The sequence below is a fragment of the Sceloporus undulatus genome, chromosome 4 (genome assembly GCF_019175285.1).
Source record: "Sceloporus undulatus isolate JIND9_A2432 ecotype Alabama chromosome 4, SceUnd_v1.1, whole genome shotgun sequence".
Lineage (NCBI taxonomy): Eukaryota > Metazoa > Chordata > Lepidosauria > Squamata > Phrynosomatidae > Sceloporus > Sceloporus undulatus.
Window position 1 is genome coordinate 190,922,558 of NC_056525.1, and position 20,513 is coordinate 190,943,070.

The following is a 20,513-nucleotide window of genomic DNA, read 5'->3' on the forward strand; positions in this document are numbered from 1 at the left end:
TACTGAATCTCTTCCCAGAAATGTGATTTTGTTAATATTAAATTGTATTTTTTTTAAGACTTAGGAATACAGTTACACCTTTTAACTTAGCATCTTTCTTTGGTGGAAAAACAAATGTTGATGTTCACTTTATAACTTTTCTTGAGAGAATACAGAGGTATGCAATTCTTAATAGATTACTACTACTGCAATATTTATGTACTGAAAATACACTACAAAACACTGTTATAGGGATTCTATTTTGCTGGTTAAAGGAATTCCATATCTACCAGTCCTCAATGTATATGCTAGCAAGGATGCAATTACACCATCACACATGTTTATGACACTTTCCTACAGAAGAATATAGCTTGCAAAGTTACTTTTTAAAAAGTGATTGTCATTATTACTGTTAATAATTTTGAAAAAGTAATTTATTACCATAACTAATTGCATTTTAAAAAAGTCACTGAATTGTGCTACTTAATATTTTCCACAACCCTTTTGGGCTTTTTAAAAGTAAAAGTCTGCCTGAAACAGTTAAGAAAATGGTTGAATTAAAAAAAATCTTCTCAAAAAGGTTTTTGTGTTTCGTGCGCATCATCTAGACGACGGGAGACTGACGGAAGCCAGACCTTTTGGGCCATGTTGACAGCCCCTAACTGGTTTTTATTTGAGTATGAGCTTTCATGGGCATAAACCCACTTTTTCAGATGCAGGACAGAGTGATATTAATACCTCAGATTATGAAGCCTATTTATACAATTATAGGAGTGGGATATTCTATATACAATCTATCTATATTCTGTCCCACTCCCCAACAGCATAAATATATACGAAGCTTTAATATCACTCTGTACTGCATCTGACAAAGTTGGATTATACCCTTGAAAGCTCATGCTTAAATAAAAACTAGATAATCTAGATAATCATGAAAGATACTTTGTAAATAACATTTCTTCTGTTGTTCCAATAAATCTGATTCTGTTACTGCGGACCATGCCAAAAATCACTATCGATGGAAAGTGATATTCAAATATTATGAAACACTCAAAGAATTCTGTAGATATTAATTACTTTTCTTAGAAATTAATATTGGGTGGAAACCATTTCCAGCATTTACCACAATAACAGGAAACAGGAAGAAACAAGCAAAGAAGCAATGTATTTCCCCCCCAATGACATAGCATACCGTATATAATATATAAGTAGACCTCATGTATAAGTCAAGGGCAGTTTTTGGATCCAAAATCATGGATTTTGATATGACCTGTGGATAGGTTGAGGGGCAAACACTGGAGAATATTACAAAAGATCTAAAGGGGGGGGGGACAAAGCACCACTTCCCTCCCTATATCTCCCTCTCTGGACCTCTCCCAAGCATAAGTCTCGGCATGGAAAAGGGGAAACAAACCTTGGCGCACGCACACACACACATACACACTCTTCCCCTTAACAGAAACATCTCCAAGGCTCATGGCTTGCGAAAAGGAGGACAAACCCCACTGTCTCTCTGCTTGTCACCCCCAGGACTCCCAAGGCTCATCGCTTGCAAAAAAAAAAGGAGGACAGACCTTTCTCTCTCTCTGCCTTTCACCCCCAGGACTCCCAAGGTCCAGGGCTTGCAAAAATAGAGGACAGACCTTTCTCTCTCTGCTTTTCACCCCCAGGACTTCCAGGCAAAATGGGGTACAAGCCAGGGCATACTTTCTGTGTGTTCCTTTCCTCAGCAGCAGCTTGTTAGCTCTGGCTGCATGGGAAGGTTGAGAGGGAAACAGATAGAAAGACAGACAGACACACACACACAGAGGGAGAGAGGAGGAGAGCGTGTGCCGGGGCTTCAAACAGGGAGCCGTTACAAGGCTACAGAGAAAGGTGGGCACTTTTTCTTTCAAGAAATTTATTAGCATTAACTCATTGCTCCATATATAAGTCTACCCATGATTTTGGAGTTCATTTTGGGGCATAAATTTTTCGACTTATAGTTGAGTATATACGGTAATCATAATTTTTTAATTATGATGATATATTTCTGGACTGATATCTTTATGGCCTAAAGATAATAACATATGCCTCTCCTTCAGAAATTAAAAATTAAATACATTGGGATCACTTCATTGGCTGGATAGCATCGCATGGATTGGAGCATCCATGGCTCACTATGGCCCATATTCAATGGCGGCACTTGCACAGAATGTGCAGATGCAGATGTGCATGTGTTGCCATCTCCTGAATAATATGGGGAACAACCATTTGTGTTTGTTCCCAACCATGGGGGGGGGGCAAAACTGAACCCCCACAGATGGGAAGGGTCCATTGTATTAAAAACTAGTTATCACACAAACTAACTATGCAGATGGTGACAGAGAAAGAAAACTAAACTTTTCTTTTTGACATACTTGGGTGAGGTAGGAGAGCCTAATGGATAGTCTGGAAGCATAATTTCCCACTTCACCTAACTATCATGGATATGGTTTAAACGCTATAGAGTTGATCTCAGGGGTTCTAAACTCAAGGTAAATACTATATCTACTCTGTGTGTGTGTGTGTGTGTGTGTGTGTGTGTGTGTGTGTGTATGTGCCAGACTTCATAGGATGCTAGATTTGTCCAAGGTGAAGAAGTGATTGACTGCTCAAATGCTGTTTGTTTGTTGAGTGCCGTTAAGTCATTTCTGATTTATGGTGACCCTAAGGCAAACCTATCATGGATTTTTCTTGTCAAGGTTTGTTCAGAGGAGGCTTGCTATTCCCTGAGGCTGAGAGAGTGTGATTTGCCCAAGGTCACCAAGTGGGTTTATTTGGCCAAGCTAGGAATCGAAGCCTAGTCTCCGGAGTCACAGTCCAACACTCAAACCACCATGCCACGCTGTCTCAAATGCTACTACTCAATAAAACAAACAAACCATTTCAAAGCCCCTGATATTACTTTAAGGAAAGACCAATGAAACATAGTAGATATAATTAATTGAACATATTTTCTTGTTTTTCTTCACAGTATTGTTAACATATCATCCCTGGTGTGCTACATTTTCTCTAAACAGATAGTATGAGTTGGACCTGCTTGCTGGTGGGCATGTTACTTCTAGTGTGATATTTACTGCCTAACTGGGCTACAACCACAACAAATAATTGGTACTACAGATGAGCCAAGAATTTCCTATCCATAGAGTAGTTAGTTTATTTCTAGGCTTTTGTCCAGCAGTTTCTACTATGGTAGATTATTATACAACAGATTGAAAGCATCCTAATCCATGCTGTGTGTCTTATTTAATAGAAAAAGGGCTAACTGAGGCATTACACTGGCATGTGAAAATAGCATCTAATTTATTTCCTTCTGTTTGTTTTTCTTCCCTGCTGACAATTACTTCCACGATGCAACAGGAGATTTTAAAAAATGCAGGTTCTTCTTAATAAGCATTTGGGTGAACAGATCTTGTGATTACTTCTATGGTAACACCTAAGAACTTCCATTCTAACTAATGGGCTCTTTGGAAGAGTAAAGAAAGGATTTTCTGATACATTTGCCCAGATGTTATGATCTTCCTTGGAAGCTCTGCTCCAAATTTTTCAGCTTCAAATGGTAATTTCATCACAGTCTATCTCAGCTTGCATGCAACCCAGATAAAGACCATGGCAATCTTATTCCCTGAACCGGCCCACAGCCAAGCTACCTTTGGTAATGTTATTTGTACAAACAAGGGACGGCAAAGCATTCATCACATTTAAACATATTATACTATTAAGGCTATGTTCCTATATAGAATAAAGAAATGTCAGGAAAATAATTATTTTTGCCACTGCGTTTTTTTATGTTCTACTTGTAGTTACAGTTAATATATTATATTTTTCATTGTATTGCACACCTCCTTGGTAACTTTTGTTAGAAGACTAATACTATAATGAGTAAATAAATAAAACATTCTATCAACAGTTTTCAAGCAAACTTTTCAAGTAAGTTTCTTTTTTTTGAAGGGGAGAACCAACTACTAAAAGGGAACTTCTTGAGTGAAATGACTGCAATAATAGGATATTTAAAGGTTAGATTAAGCGAATATCATTCAACTTTACTGTCTTATTCAGGTTCACAGAAAATGATCAGTTTAGCTTGGTATATCTTAACTGTCAAAACACAAATGCTACATTCTTTGAAATAGACAATGTATAGCAAAACTGAAATCAATACTATGGTGTGTTACAGACCGCCGCTTTGCGGCGGTCTGCTGGCGCTGCTGCTTGCTCCGCGAGGGAGCCGCAGCAGCCAAACCGTGCGACTCCCGCGCGGAGCAAAAAAGAAGCTCCAAAATGGAGCTTCTTCCTGCAGTGCAGTTATGACACCGTGAGGCACCAATGGCGCACTCGCGACATCATAAGCGCCGCGCGACATGTGGACGCACAGCATCCGCTACATCAATATGGTGGAGGCCGTGTGGAACGGCCGCCACCATATTGTACATATTCACTATGTACTAGGGTTAGGGGGGTGCAGAAGCACCACTCCTTCCTAACCCTAATACATAGTGAATACGTACTTTATGGCGGTTTGTAACCCGCCTATGTGTGATAAATTGATGCTAAAGTGCTGGGATCTCTGGTTCTGAAATCTGGAGGAACTGTGCCAGTTAGGGAAGACAACAGTAAGATAAAGCAGCTTTCTATGACATGATAGACCTTTTTCAGCCACTGAGGATTATGTTCTATACAAAACCTGGGGGAAAATACTTTTTTATGCTCAAACTGTGGTGAAGGGTGGTTCTAGCTATATGGACATGTCAGCTGAATGGTTCCACATTGCTCAGGTGGGCATAGGACAGCACCCAACAACGATGAGATCCAGAAGCCTCCCTCATTATAGTTTGTCATTCCAACAAACTCTACGGTATTCTGAGGACTATTGCTAAACCCATTATCATCTTCTGCATTAATTTTGTTTTACAAATAAGCACAATATGTTGCACAAGAGGAGATAGGGGTTTCCCCTCCCATTGTGTACACTGTTTAGTACCTTCTAGAAGAATACGCACAGATATATGAGCCTGGGACAAAGGCTGATTTTGAAGCCTCCATTCTAGCAAGAGAGTATAGTGCACACCAACCTAGGCAAACTGTACAATGGGGCATGTGTAGGTTCTTCTTGCAATGGGGCTACGTTTGTCCATCAGCTGAGGTTATTTTTCTCTGCTGTAAACACCTGCTGCTATTAATTATTTCTGATATATTCTTTTGCACTAATGGCCTGTGACAGACTTGATATTAAGTCTGGGAGAGGCCTGAAATGATTTTAATACCAGTTCAAAAAATCCTCTAATCAATTCTGACAGTATGACCAGTAGGCAATTTTGAGAATTGTAGTCCAAAAAAGTAATTTTTCGAAGGTATGGTGCCATGTGAAACATTAAAGAAAAGAGAAGTCTGGTCACTATTCTCCACTCCCTGGTATCATCCCAATTAACCAACTGCAGTGTCCTCTGTACATGACTACTTTAGAAGATCACTCAATAATGTGATAGCTATGGAAACATTAAATCAACTTCACTTGTACATTTCTAAACCAAATGCATCCACACAAAGCATTGCCACCGAAATATTAAATATGGACAACAAGGTATCTCAAAGACTTTCATTAGCCTGCCCAGTCATCTGCTCAAGGCTCTTTTTCCATGTGACCCATGCACTGAGGCTAGGCAGCTGGTAACTGCGACTAAGCCGTGACACCATAACACCTAGTATGTTCCAGGCCTGTAAGCTCTGTCTTAAATACTTTTAGGAAACATTATGTACTCACATTGTTATGTTGTTTTAATACATTTGACTACTTTTAATGTTTTATTGGATTATTTCTATTTCTTATGATTTTAATAAACGACATAGTTTTATGATGATTTGTATAGCCTTCACTCTGAAATTTGATAGACACTAGTTCACTAGTATGACGCGGGCGCATTGTATATTACAGGACTGGTTGGATCTAGCATTTCTGTGATAGAACTCAGCTCATGAGACATTCCCACTAGAAGATGAAAATTTCTCTCCTTTCAGGATTTGGGTTTTTTTTTTTGGTGCCAAAGTTACCTGAGACAGGTAAGGTTGGGGAGAGCAGTGTTTGAGGTGGCTCTGGAGGCTGAAAAGACAATAAGAGCTTAATCTAATCTGCTTTTATTGGGAATAATCTCTCAGCTCCTTTTGCTAATGGAAGAAGCCTTTCTGTTCATAGAAAGGAAACTCTGATAGCCTTTAGGGCTGATGGGTGGGATATAAATACCATATATAAATAAAACAAAAAAAATTAAACTCTGTACAACAATTTCACTATGCATAACAATCAATACTTGGACATATGAACTGACTCCCATTTAAAGTGTGGCATTTGGTGATGTGAGGTCATATGAAAATATGAGGAAGTCTTCTATATTTATTCATTTAATTTAATTTATATCCTGCCTTTCTCCCCGAAGGCACCCGAGGCGGCTCACAGATAAAACCTTTAAAATTATAAAAGTCAAACAATTAAAATGTCTATATATAAAATCACATAACATATACACAATATAAAATATAATATAAAATCACATAAAATATTTCATGTTAAAAAACAAACTGCTCCATAAAACCAGCCTGCTGCAGGCATAAAAATGTTTTTACTTGGCGGCGAAAGCCAGCAGGGAGGGGGCCAGCCTAGCGTCCCAAGGAAGGGCATTTCAGAAGATGGGAGCAGCCCCTCTCTCATGTCCTAACCAGATTAGCCTGTGGTCTTGATGGGACTGAGATAAAGCCTTCTCCTGTAGATCTTAGGTCTCTTGCAGGTTCATATGGGGATATATGGTCTCTGAAATAGTCTGGACCCAAGTTCCCTGCATTGGTCATTCACCAAGATGACCAAAGCTGTCTCTGTCCCATAGCGAGGTCTGAAGTGAGATTGAAATGGATATAGATAATCTGTTTCATCCAGAAACTCCTGAAGCTGGGAGGCCACTACTCACTCCAAAGCCCTGCCCAAGAATGGAATATTAGAAATTGGTCTATAGTTATCTAAAATAGTGGAATCCAGGGTGGACTTTTTGATTAACGACCTCACCACAGCCTCTAGACAAGATGGAAATCTGCCTTGCTGCAGTGAGGCATTTGTCACCCCGCTTAACCACTCAGCCAGTTCCTCTCTGGCTGCTTTCAGAAGCCAGGAAGGGCAAGGATCTAGTATGCATTGGGTGGCCCTCACTTCTCCAAGGATCCTGTCCACATCCTTAGGCTGCACAAATTGAAACTTATCCAACAATGCAGAACAAGCAAGTGCCAAGATTACATCCACTGGACCTGAGTCAACTATAGCATCCAAGTCAGAGTAAATTCGAGCGATTTTGTCTGCAAAGTGTCTTGCAAATTCGTCACAGTGAGCTGTTGAATGGTCTTTGTTTTGTTCTTGGGGGCCAAAATTACAAGGCCCCTGACCACTCGGAAGAGCTCTGCTGGACAACACTGTGCAGGTGCAATGGTGGCAGAGAAGTAAAATTTCTTTGCTGCTTCAATTCTCTTGGCATAGGCCTAATGGGACGTAGCATATTTTCAGTCAGATTCACTCTGAGTCTTCGCCCATCGTCACTCTAGTCTCTTCCCCACTCATTTCGTCACCACCAGTTCCCCAGTGAACCAGGGGGCATGTTTGGCTCCTCTTCATGGGAAGGGATGCTTAGGAGCAATCGTGTCCACTGTCCTGTCCATTTCCTTATTCCAGAGATCTGCTAGGGCTTCGACAGGATCACCTGCCAAGGCAACAGGAAACTCCCCAAGAGTTACACATGGAGGGTTTCCATGGTTGCATCTGCACTGCAGAAATAATCCGGTTTGACACCAATTTAACTTCCATGGCTGAATGCTATCGAATTGTGGGAACTGTTGTTTGTTGCAGCACCAGAGTGGAGCCATGGCAGTTAAAGTGATGTCAAATTAGATTATTTCTGCAGTGCGAATGCAGCCCATGTGGTTCTGAACCCTCATTATCCAGGTTTCTGGCTTGTAAGAAAAGGGTCCAAAGATTTTAAAAAGTCTCTACACTTTAGAACTGTCTCTTTTTGACAGAGGAGGTAGCAAGGATAACATAATCTCTTTCTTGCCTGTTTACTTAATCCTAAAGGGAATACCAGAATGGGCCTATATAGATACTTGAGTGATACATGGAAATATTCACTTGATATTGATGAGCGCTATGTAAAACAGGATATAGAGCTTTGTTTTAACTAAACACACAGAGATGTTGTAACAGGTACAATTAAGTTCAACAAACATTTTAACTGTAACTGTGAACTTTTCCCCCAGTGAATCATAAATTTAGACATCCGGTGCCTGTCATCTAGTTGGTATCTCAGTGTTTTAATCAAATGCCTTAAGATATGCACAAAAAGTGATTTAGTCAGCAGATTGCTTTCAGAAGCAGAAGTATCCAGGCAATGATTACAAATCGGTACATGATTACTTTTTTAAATTTATGAATCAACTCTTAATTTCAATTTGATTCTGGGGAAAAAACATTTATTTTTAGTTTCCAAAATGAAAAGCTGGGATGCTTTTAAAAATGCATCAATGAAAAGAAATGAAGCTTTGAAAGTCCTTGTAGATGCCACCTGTACACTGGTCCCAAAAACTGGATTGCAGCGTAGGGATAAAGCAGAAATACCATACTGCTAAAATTGGGCAGGCATTTCAAGTAAATTGGATAGTGCAAGAAATTCTTAGATGCTCATGCTGTAAAAATATTATTTCCATCATCGTGTCACATGATGTACTTTGCTTTTAAAGCTAAACAACATAAGCTAGATCCTGAGCTTTGAAAAATTATTGTTTGATCCTCAACTCCCATAATCTAAGAAGCATAGTTTTAAAAAGTAATGTTTTGAATCTCTGGCCAGATCATACCATACCTAGAAAAGGGCAAGGACAACACTGAGTCTTTATGGACACTGGCTTTAGAATGCACTTTAACTGTAGTCTTCAAATGGAAAAGCAACTATGTGCTTTGCACTGAAAGGTTTAAATGTATTTCTTATATTCAGGTTTTGACCTTCACAAACATTCTGACCGTTAGACCATCCAGATCCTCATCTTCAAGCATCCTAAAAATGGGTTAGCTCACAGAAAGTATGAACTAACCTGGAAAATGTTATCAATTTTTAACTTATTTAAATTGCTTGTATATATACATAACAGTTTCAAAACAAACCAAGAACAAATATCTGCATAAATAACTATTCTTCCTAGCTGGTTATCAACAGATTTGAACATTCTTTTCCAGCAAAGTAAGGGTACAGTCCTGTGGCAAGGGACACATCCCTAGGACGAACTAGAAATCCACCTGTGACATACCAACATCAGATTCCACCCTTCTGATGGTTTTCATTATGGTTTGTACAGTGGCTTCCTTCCAAGCTGAACAAACAGATGTGCTGGAGACATGTCAGTGGGCAAAGCAGGTGATGACAAGAATCTGTTGGATTAAAAATCCTCTCAGCTTCTGATCACAGCTGCAATACTACACCATTACAGCACTGCAGTACCACTTTAACAGCTATGTTTACATCCCATGGAATCTGGGATTCATAGGCCTGTTACAGACTGCCAAAATAAAGCTGCTTCAGGTCTCTTTGAAGGTATGCTGTTTAAATGATGCATGCATCCTAAGGATCTGGAAACTGCACCAAAGTTGCACTCCGGTGCTTAAGAATGGAGTGTGGCTTTGGTGCGACCTCTGGACTCTTAGAACCCATGCATCATTTAAATAGCATACCTCCAAAGAGACCCGATACAGCTTTATTTTGGCAGTCTGTAACAGGCCATAGTCTGGTAAGGCTCTAGAGCTCTCTGACAGAGAATTCTAAATACAACACTACAAATCCTAGAATTCTTTCAGAATTAGAGTGGTATTTAAGTGTTAAAATGGTGATCCATGGCAATTAGTATCAAAGTGTTATATAAGTGAAATAGACCACAAATGTAGATGCACAGAGCATATCTATTGTCTTTCCTTCACACAGCTTATGACACAGGTGAGCCCTAATAATGGAAAAGCAGCTGAAAACCAATTTCCACATTGTCACATATATCCTGTATCCCACAATACTCCATCTCCCAAAAAACACTCACAAAACTGTTTTTTTGAACTATGCTATGAAGGCTGTTAGTTTTGTGGACTTTATTTTACCGGATTATTAGTTTTAAGATATTTGTTACTGTGATTTATGCAGTGCCATTGGTTTAGGTGATGTCCTGATGGAAGAAAACTCACTACAGAAATAAATAAATAAATAAATAAATAATAATAGAAAGCTCCCTTATGACAGAATTGGGAAAGTTTTCTTGGATGAGGGAGACTTGTGAGATGCTCACTCCACCATAAAGTTCTTTGTGTGGCTTTAATTAAAATGCTCCGTCTCTGGAAGGCTGACATGAAGACAAAATGGGCTAACTGCATAAAAACTCTTGATATCTTTAAAGAAAGGATGGGGTAACAAATAAAGGCATACAGAAAACTAATTTGATGCTACTAAAAATGTGGTTTTTTTAATAATGGGAAAAAGCTGCATTCTTTTTAGTCTACATTAATATGTCATCATGCATTAATAATCTGAGTAGCATTATACAAAGGATCTATAGCCCCAAGAAAAGTATACAATTAATCAAGATTAGCTGGTTTGGGAGTGCTTGAAGTGGATACTAACCTTTTATTTATTTGCTAAGGTTAATTTATTTTCCTGAGGGTCACTAGCTTGATCTCATTTGCTTGATTGCTTGATGGCATGACCCTAACGATAACAAAATCTTCTGTAAGTAATGCTTCTACTAATGTAACCAATTACATCAAATGACCTTTCCTATCTTATATTAACCCCCCTCCCCCAATTATATGAATATTCAGTTACATTGGCTAGACAAATACTGGTGTGTGAACATACCAAATATTCCCATTACTGGAACACTAAAAGCACAATACTATGCATTTTGACTACCTGCTGCAGGATTTACTCTTAAAGCAGGCATGTTTGGGACTGTAGCCTCTGTTTTCAACTGCAATAAATTGGCATATTGTAGTATCTGAGATGAACACAAATTAGAATTTATTTTTCCCTTTCAGCAGGCTTTTTGCTATCCTGTCTTTGAGATATGTCCACTTTTGATGTACAGATATACAGGGTGATTAAAAAGAATGGTGCAAAACTGAATCAGAACATCATTGCTTGTACGTTACAATTTTACATCTTCCCCACAATCTTGGCCTGCTATCATATTAGTTGGACAAATCCAACATATTTTAAAGGGCCACTAGTTTACCTTTATTATGTACTCTTTCCCCTTTCTGTCACCTCATTTATGATGTTGTCCAGGAAACACTGCTATCAAATGCTTAAAACACTATAGTGGCTATAATTGATCATATGAAGGGTTTTTGTGGAAAAGTCTGTGAACCCTGTGGAAACTCACAGATTTAGCATGAAATCTATAGACTTACTTAGTCAAAAATGGGAAACCTGCACTTGTGTTGTTATTTTTGTTCTTGCGTGCCTTCGTTTTCAACTTATGCATATTTCTATTAATTGACTATTGCTGCTTTTAGGGGAATTTGCGACTCTCAAGACGTTAACTGCAACTACCATCATTCTTGATCATTGACTATGCCAGCTAAGGCTGATGGGATCTGCAGTCCCACCATGTATTCCCCATATGGCTTTAGAGCAGGGTTTCTTAACCAAGGTTCCCTGGAACCCTAGTATTCCATGGGAAATTGACAGGAGTTCCAGGAAAAATCATAAGATGGCAGTGGCAGAATTTTAGCTATAGATATAACGTAATAACTTTCATGCAGGAGTTCTCTGAACTCTGAACATTAATTCAAAGTTTCTTCCAGGATATGAAAGTTGAGAAAAACTGCTATTGAGAGTCACTATGCAAAGTTAGCCATTAAGAAGAAATCTACTGCACTCAAAGATAGTTGAGATAGAGGCGAAACAGACAAGCAGGAAAGAGTGACCAGAAGTTGTTCTCAGCCTAATCGCCCCAGGACCACGGTGAACACATGCCATGGCCCTGAGGGTGCATCCTGCCATGGTTCAAAATGGACCGCGGAAAGGAGTGGGAAAGAGCCATTCCTTTTGAGCTGCTTTTGGGCCGCCTTAGGCGGTGTTGGCGTAGCTTCTAAGTGCTCTGGGGGCATGCATTGTCTATCCATCTGTTTCAGGTTATAGAAGGCCTTTTGCAATGCCTTAAAGCAGTAAGAATGGTGGGATAAGCATGAATGTCTATACAGTTCACAGTAGAATGAAAAAAAGCAGACCAATGGAACAGGTGTCATTTAAATACAGTTGGACCTTGTTATCCATGGGGGATCTATCCTGGACTCCCCCTCCCCGCGCTGATCCCAAAATCCGTGGATGCTCAAGACCCATATTCCCCAATGGCAGCATATGCATATGGCCGTCCCACCATTAGGGACAGCAGAACCCAGCCAGCACCAGCTCCCCAGGCAGAGGTACTGGAGGAGAAGCCCCTTGAAGAGCAGGAGCACTGCCACTGCCAGACCCAGGGCCAATGCTGCTCCTGCATAGTGGATGATGCATCTCTCCCTGGAGCCAGAGTGCCCTCCCCCAGCCTCAACACCCGGAATGGATCCTACAGGCCCTGAGACCCAAGCCTTGGCTCCCTCCGGCTGATGGGGCTCCAGCCTCCACCCCCGATGCCAAGCCCAGCTCAGCCCAGCCCAGATCAACCCATAAGCTTAGAGGGGAGAGAGGAAGGAAGAAAAAGAAATGAGGATTGACTTTAGCCCCATTTTCTGCAATGTCCCATTGGGGACAAAGCAGGCTTGCTGTCTGCAGATGCACAAATCTGCAGATGCCAAGTCCATGGATACCGAGGTCTCACCGTAATTTTTTTAGCAATCAGTATTAGAACCGATATGTATGTCCACAGATATACAGTGCAATATGAAATATACTGAAATATACAGTATTTCAAATTGGTGATTTAATGAAGTTTTTAAGACTGTGGAACCCTAAAAACCTGATACGTTAACTAGATATTGTTGGAATTACAGTACATTCAGGAATGGGCTCATTTTTTCAGCTTTTTGAACCATGGAAAATAAACTGAAAATGGTAGGAAATTAAAGGTATGGTTCAATGTACAGTAATTGAATTTGTTTAATATTTCAGATGACTAAAAAGTATATCATTACCTTGTATGAAGCCAACTCAAAAAGATAAGGGTCTGTTATAACAAATTGTATGCAATTTAGAGCCAGTGAAAAAAGCTCCTAAGTATTTATACCTAAGTAATAACAAACTGGGTCTCATTCCTGAATAGTTTGAAGCAGTTTTAACCTTGATTATTGAAGCTGGTAGGAATTGAAGTTAGCCCATTCTGTGCAAAGGAAGAGCTGTAATTTTAGATCATTCAGTCTAAGCTTTCACATCCTCTTTCTTTTGGAACAGGATTTGATATGCACCATTTTTAAAAAGTAAATTACTTCCCCTGCTGCCCAATCACATTGCTAGATCTGAAATTACCTTTTTTTTGAAAATGTGATTTTAACATGTATCCTGTTTCATGATGTATAGATAGATAGTAAAACAGCAGTTAGATAGCATCTGAAAATGATTAAATAGTTGCTGAATATCTAGATCTTTTTAATAGACCTGTGAAATCAGACATTGTATGGTAGTTCCTTTGCTTGGTCAAATTTTTAAATCCATGACATATTACTTCATATCCATTTCTGCCTGTAGGTCATTGGAAAAGTCAGTAATAATGATGCTTATAAAATATTTTATCTTTAACATGGCATAATACTCCTAATTTGTTAGAAATCTTGACGCCGTATTTGCATTTGTTGAATTTGCCTTAATTACACTGTTACCTAATTAGTACGCTCAGTCTGGAGAAGGACTCACAAAAACCAACAGTGCAGAAAACTGAAAAGAAATTTCTTCCACTTCATGGTTTTAAAGTTTTGGCATCGTATAGCAAAGTGGTCAGAACAGCCCCTATTTGTGAGCCTCAGACATAAGATACACTGTGATGACCTACCATGGAAATGAAAAGTGATACTGAGTTTACTAATTCAGATAAGGGTACACAGATTACACTTTCTCCAAAGCGCAAAGGCCTGTCAGTAAAACAAATGCAGAGCCCTGGTTGCAATTAATTTGATTCTTGTTCTTTTAAGGCTCAGCTTGTAGATTTAATTAAAGCTTTCATGCAGCAGGCACATTCAGCAACTATCTGTGCTTAATGGCATCTTGTGAATGAGAGCAATTGTGAAGACAAAGCTTCAAATACTAGGTAATAATGCCAAAATAGAAAGTACAGCCATAAGCAGGATACTGATATTATACTTGCAATCATATTCAAACCCTTTGAACATCTGACTTAAATAGGCAGTCAACATTAATTGCACAAACTGCACAATGTCTAAGAAAAACAGAGCTGAAGAAAAATAGGTGAGTGGATGGGGACAGGAGGAACAAAGTTTATCCTTGAAATTCTAGCAAAAGAGGCTTGCATTTAGGCAATTTCAGAATAGTAGGTGAGCAGGGGCAAAAGTACCCATGAATATACTGTGGCAGGGAGAGGAAATATCCCTCTCCTTTGTAAAGTAGGTTAGGGTACTGGACCATATCAGCATTTTGCAACCCATTTTAAGTTGATTAAATTGTTTTCCTCAAGCAACATGGACCAGGCAAATGGGGCATCTCCTCCTACCATTTCAGGGCTGGACACTCAGTAGGAACCTCTGATATCTATCCAGTGAGATTTATGTGGGGAATGGCAAGAAGGGAGGGGGCTAGAACTGAAGTGACTGCAACTTCGTACTTAAAAGTGAACAAGAGAACCAGAGTAAGAAAACATGCTAAGGAAAAAACCAACATGGCAGCACTACTTCTGCTTATTTATTCATGTAGCCCTTTGTACCCCCACTCCACCATGCACTTACAGGAACACATCCACACATACAGACAAAGAAACAGACTCAACACACAAACAGCCATACATATATGCAAACACAATGAATTATCTGGTCTGTGTGATTTCCCACCACCACCACAACTTTATGACTTGCAAAACACAAGAAGATGTTTGAATTTTGTCATGCACCAGTTTGGACAGTTACAAGCCTTTTCCCAACCAATTTTCCTTGTACGCCTTCTCCTTTAAACTAGGAAGAGTACTTGTGCCATCAGAGTTACTTTAAGTTGGGAATTTGCTTACACACTTTCTGCTCCTAGGGACCTCTCTGAGAGAGCTGAGTATGACTGAAGGCTGCCAGTCAAAAAAATGATAGTGAAACAGCTGAACTGAAGTTTGTCTCAATCAGCTGTAATGGCAATTGTACTGATATTTAATGCTTTTTTTGTAAATTAATTATTTGCCAGAGAAATTTACTTACAATTTGTTATTTCTCAGTTCATCTTTCTTCAAGCTGTACACAAACTCTTACTCTTCTAAACAGAAAGTTTCATTGAAAAAGGGGAGATGATACTTCTATTTCAATGGCTCTCAAATATGTACACAGCAAAATTATCTGATAAATGTTGATCTATTTACTCAGAATATACAAACATTTAGCACAATAAGACAATTGATACTGTATTATTCTCTGTGATCTTTTAAACTAATAGGAACTGTTATTCCCCTGTCCTTCTTAATGGGTGATTTCAACACCTTTCATTGAAACCAACAAAAACATCCCTGTATAGACCTTATGCGGTCTATATAGAAATGTGGTGGCTTAGTGGTTAAGAAACCAATTCTGATGATCAGAAGATTGGCAGTTTGAGGCCTGTGTGCTGCATGATGGAGTGAGCTCCCATCACTAGTCACAGCTTCTGCCAACCTAGCAGTTTGAAAGCATGCAAATGCAAGTAGATAGATAAGTCCTACTTTGGTGGAAAGGTAACAGTGTTAGGTGCAGTCATACTGACCACATGACCACCAGATTTGTCTTTAGACAACGTTGGCTCTTCAGCTTAATAACGGAGATGAGCACTGCCCCCTACAGTCAGCTATTAGACATTCATGTCAAGGGACTACTTTTACCTTTATAGATCTTATGCTACATTGCCGAACCCCATCCTTTGGCAATTAGCCAAAAAAAGTTTGATACTATTGCACACAAATGATCCAAACCAGATGGCTGCTTAATCTTGAGATACAACTATATTCTCTCCCATGACGTTAGGGCAGGGAAGAAATCCTTTGAAGAGCAGGTAAGGAAGTAGTCACAGGCAAAAGCTTCAAGCAGGAACGAATTACCTCTCGGAAATACAAAAGAATACTGACAGATGGTCTCTTGGGGCAGATTATCATTAATCTAGTCATAACACCCATCAATAGGGTCAATAAAGGTATTTCACTCAAAGCATCTTCTGCAGGATTAAAAGGGAATTCAAAGGATAGCTATTTCAAATTTCAAATAAAAATATAATTATATACGAATGCTAATAGTAGCAGGCTAAATGAACACATTTCACTCCAGAGACTTGTGCATTTTGTTTCAACATTTCTGAGGGAAAGAGTACTAAAACATATGAATAACAAGGCATTTGAGTTAATTTTCTCTACCTATTGCCTTTTCTTTTAACTGCACACTGATTTATGTACTTTCACCTCATTCCTCATGGTTCTGCCCTTGGCACTTGGTTCAATATTTCATTAAATCACCATGAAAACTAACAGCTCAATTTGTTATGAAACTACAGTCTCTAAGCAACATAAATTACCGACCAAGTTGTGGTTTCACCATGCAGAATAATATGGCCTTAAGAAGCATTTCTAAAATGCAGTGATCAAAACCCTGCCAGCTAAGGACCAGAGTTAAGGTTACCTCCTCCTGGCTCAAGCTGGAAAAAAAAACACCAGCTTAGGCTGATGTTTCAATGGATGTGGTCTATGATCTGAAACTCTGCATTGCAATACAGTCATCCTTCTATATCCATCTATGGCATGAATATATATATATTCCAAAAAGCAAACCTTTGCCATTTTATATATAAGAAACATCATTTTACTATGCCACTGTATATAATGAGACAAGCATACACAGATTTTGTAATCCCCAGGGGATCCTGGAGCCAAATCCCATTGGGCACCAAGGGGCCACTGTACAGTGCTTGCTTACAACATACCCTCTAGACACCCATGTTTCCACTGGGCCTTATGAAGCATCTGAGCCCTACTCTTTTGCTAGAGGAATGCTCTGATCAGTTGAACCATGACTGTTTCCCCTTTACATGTGCAGCTGGCAGGATGGGTTAAACAGTAGGAGATGTGTGTCTCCTTTGATACAATAGAGGTGAGAGTGATATTGTGGCTAATACCTGAGTGTGGTATTTGTAGCTGTATTTTCACAGAGGGTGCTCAAGTACCGTGAATGGAGCAAGTTCTGACTAAAGATAGAGCTCTCTAGCCCAAACCAGAGCTGAGATGGAGTTGATAGCAGAGGCAGGAGTGGCCCTGTTCTTTTTTTAAAGCAGATCTATAGATAAAGCCCAATGCATAATCTGCCTATTCACTTACAGTGTCTGGGCTTTAAAAAAAAGATGAAGGTTAAAATACCAACAATAGCCCCTTGGGTTTTGAAGGAATAGTTGGGGGGGGGGAGAGAAATCAGGCAAGCCTATTTGATGTTGTTTCATAGACAATCTTATGCACACAGAATTTCAGGTGAAAGGTTATGTACACATGCCATTAAGTACTTGCTCTAATGCTGACCTGATTTTATAGGACCCAAGGACCATCTTGAACTCTCATGGATCTGGAATACTTTAGATCCAGGTATTTCCAACTATTTTCTCCACAGACATAAAAAACATGTGACACATATTCACAGAAAACGAAACTCAGGAGATCACTGAAATTCAGAAGATAACTGAATTCTTTATGTGATGGTACAATCCAATACCTCAATTTATTTATTTATCTAATACCCACACCTCAGTAAAATATTCTTTGATCCAAAACACACTGCAGAAATAATCCAGTTTGAGACCACTTTAACTGCCCTGGCTAGTTCCCATAATTCCCAATGCTAGGGAATTATGGGAACTGTAGTTTTGTGAGACATTTAGCCTTCTCTGTTTGTCCGGGAAAGATGCCAGCATCCAATAGCAACAGAGCGAAAGAGTCTTGGATGGAAAATAACAACAAGTAAACAGTGTCTGAGGCAGTCCAGAGTCCAGAGTTTTAGATGTTAAGAGAAATCAGAGCATACCAAGAGTTCAGGGTTCCAGAAGGCAAAATAGTCAGGCAAGGGTCCAAAGGTCCAGTCCAGAGATTCAGGTAACACAAGAGGCCAAGGCAAGCGTGCTTTTGTCAGAGACGACAGTTAACCTCTGACAATTCCTTGGCATTCTTTCCAGGCTTTTATCTCCAGCTCTCACTTGTGCAGCTCTTCCTTGATTCCTTGGCGTTTTGAATAAATTTTTTGGGAGCGGCACATGCCCTCCCTTTCTGACCTTCGCTGGTTGAGTAAGTCTGCCTCTTGTTCTCCTCGGTGTTCAAGCTGGCAGGACCCTCTGGTGCACTGGTGCCAGGTAACTGACTGTCCTTCTTGGCAGCATTCCCTGCTGGCACAGGCACTGAGGAACTGAGATCAGGTTGAGGGCTGGGTTTCTCTGTCTCCTCCTCTGAATCCTCAGCCTCCACTCAGGGCATGACACTGTCAGAGAACTCTGCTGCCACAATAAACTACAATTCCTAGGATTCCCTAGCACTGAGCCCAGACAGTTAAAGCTGTCTCAAACTGGATTATTTCTTCAGTATGTTTTGGACCATTATCTCATTCTCTATTGTTCTTTTGGTTCATAGATAACATTGCCTAGGAGGTCGCCGCAAGTAAATACATGAGCCAAAGCTGGAGGAAAGGCCACAACTTTATTCAGCAAGCAAGTAAAATTGGTAGGGTTGGCCCAAAGCATGAGGTCAGGATCTGTAGTATCGAACAACCCCCCGGTTGTTCGATAAGTCGCATGCCTGGTGACTGCCAGGCAATGGGATGACCTAGGGGCTAAGGAACACCATCTCGCAGCCATGCCACCAGCCGCTCACATGTTCTCTAAGCCCCTAGTTACCGGAAGGCGCTACCACGTTGTGGCCCCCGCAATGGCCACAACGTATGCCCTCATTGCCCCCGGGTACCTAATGACTCCCATACCAGTGCTCCGTAGCCCTGGTAACCACACCAACCAGATCCATGACCTATGCTGCCGCCCCTGAAGTTGTGACTAAAACCACCAACCCGAGGGAGGGTGGGAGAGCTGAGCAGCAAATGGCACTGGGGCCAGACCACATGGCCCTTATATAGGCCAGGCCCCAGCATGCATAGCAGGCATGGTGGCCCCTCCCCCAAGGCAACCCAGCCAATGGGCTGTCCTGGAGGAACGGGGCACACCACAGAGAGATCCTCATGCCTCCCAGAGCAGTCCACTAAGGTGGAAGGACCTCTCCTCCTCACACCAGCCCAATAGCAGCACAGCCTAATCCAGCAAGGCATGCTGGGGCAAGCCTGGGAGCCTTGCAGCGTGGCTCCTGGCAGCAAAGCGGCTTGCCCGGTGAGGCGGGCGGCCGCTTGTTATATCAATGCAAGAAGGGCTGTGCTAAAACAGATCAAATGTCTATTTGGATCAGTATTCTGTTCCCACTAGTAATGAGTGAGTTACTTGTGTGTATGGTATAAATCAAGAGTGGGCAAACCACAGCCCATGAGCCACAGCTTCTCACCACCCCAATTTTTATTTTTATTTAACTGAAAAAGTCCCCTTTGAAACTTTGAGAGGCAAAGAAAAGCAATTTGCAAGCTTTTGGATATCCTGCCCACTTTCAGGCAGAGTGGGAGGCTTTTTTCCAAAACCAGAAGTAATTGTCCCTCTAGATCCCTTTACAACATAGAGGGGCTTCTTCTATAAAGTTTCAAATATGCTTTTTTTAAAAAACTTAATGTTTTGAGTGTGGGGAGCAATGCAATTTCCAGGTTGGTATGTGTGCCAGGGCCTGGTAAGGTTCTTTACCTGCTGGCATAAAGGCAAAATGTATTCTCTGTCAACCAAGATTCTCTACCAATTATCTATATGGATAAGGTACAACTATGACTCCTTTGCTGGACATTCTCCAGCAGGATTGTTTTGGAGAAAAGGTAGTAAATAGATTATGACAGAATATGCCATTAACAAGGACATCTTGGTTTAAAAATGACTTCTTTAAATAAATAAATAATAAATAAATAAACACAAACAAAGAAATCCTCTGAATTTGCACCCTTGAGTCCAAATATCAAAAATAAGATGTTTCTTAATTTACACATCTCATTTTCTGGGATCAACATGGCAACAACTCTCCATTCCATAATCCAAGGACACTGAAGCAATATGTTTGTTTATGAATGGTATTAAAATGTATACAGCAATGGATATATGGTAAATGGCTGCACATGTACAAACATCACCAGATTTTCAACATGGACAAAAAAAAAAAAAAAAAAAAAGTAGAAAAATCTAATGGTA

General features: G+C 40.1%; 1 protein-coding gene across 1 annotated transcript in view; it reads right to left on the reverse strand.

The window, feature by feature from the left end:
* Positions 1 to 20,513, reverse strand: part of PTPRM (protein tyrosine phosphatase receptor type M) — a 292,405-nt gene that overhangs the window by 169,832 nt on the left and 102,060 nt on the right. The gene's annotated exons all lie outside the window — the stretch shown is intronic.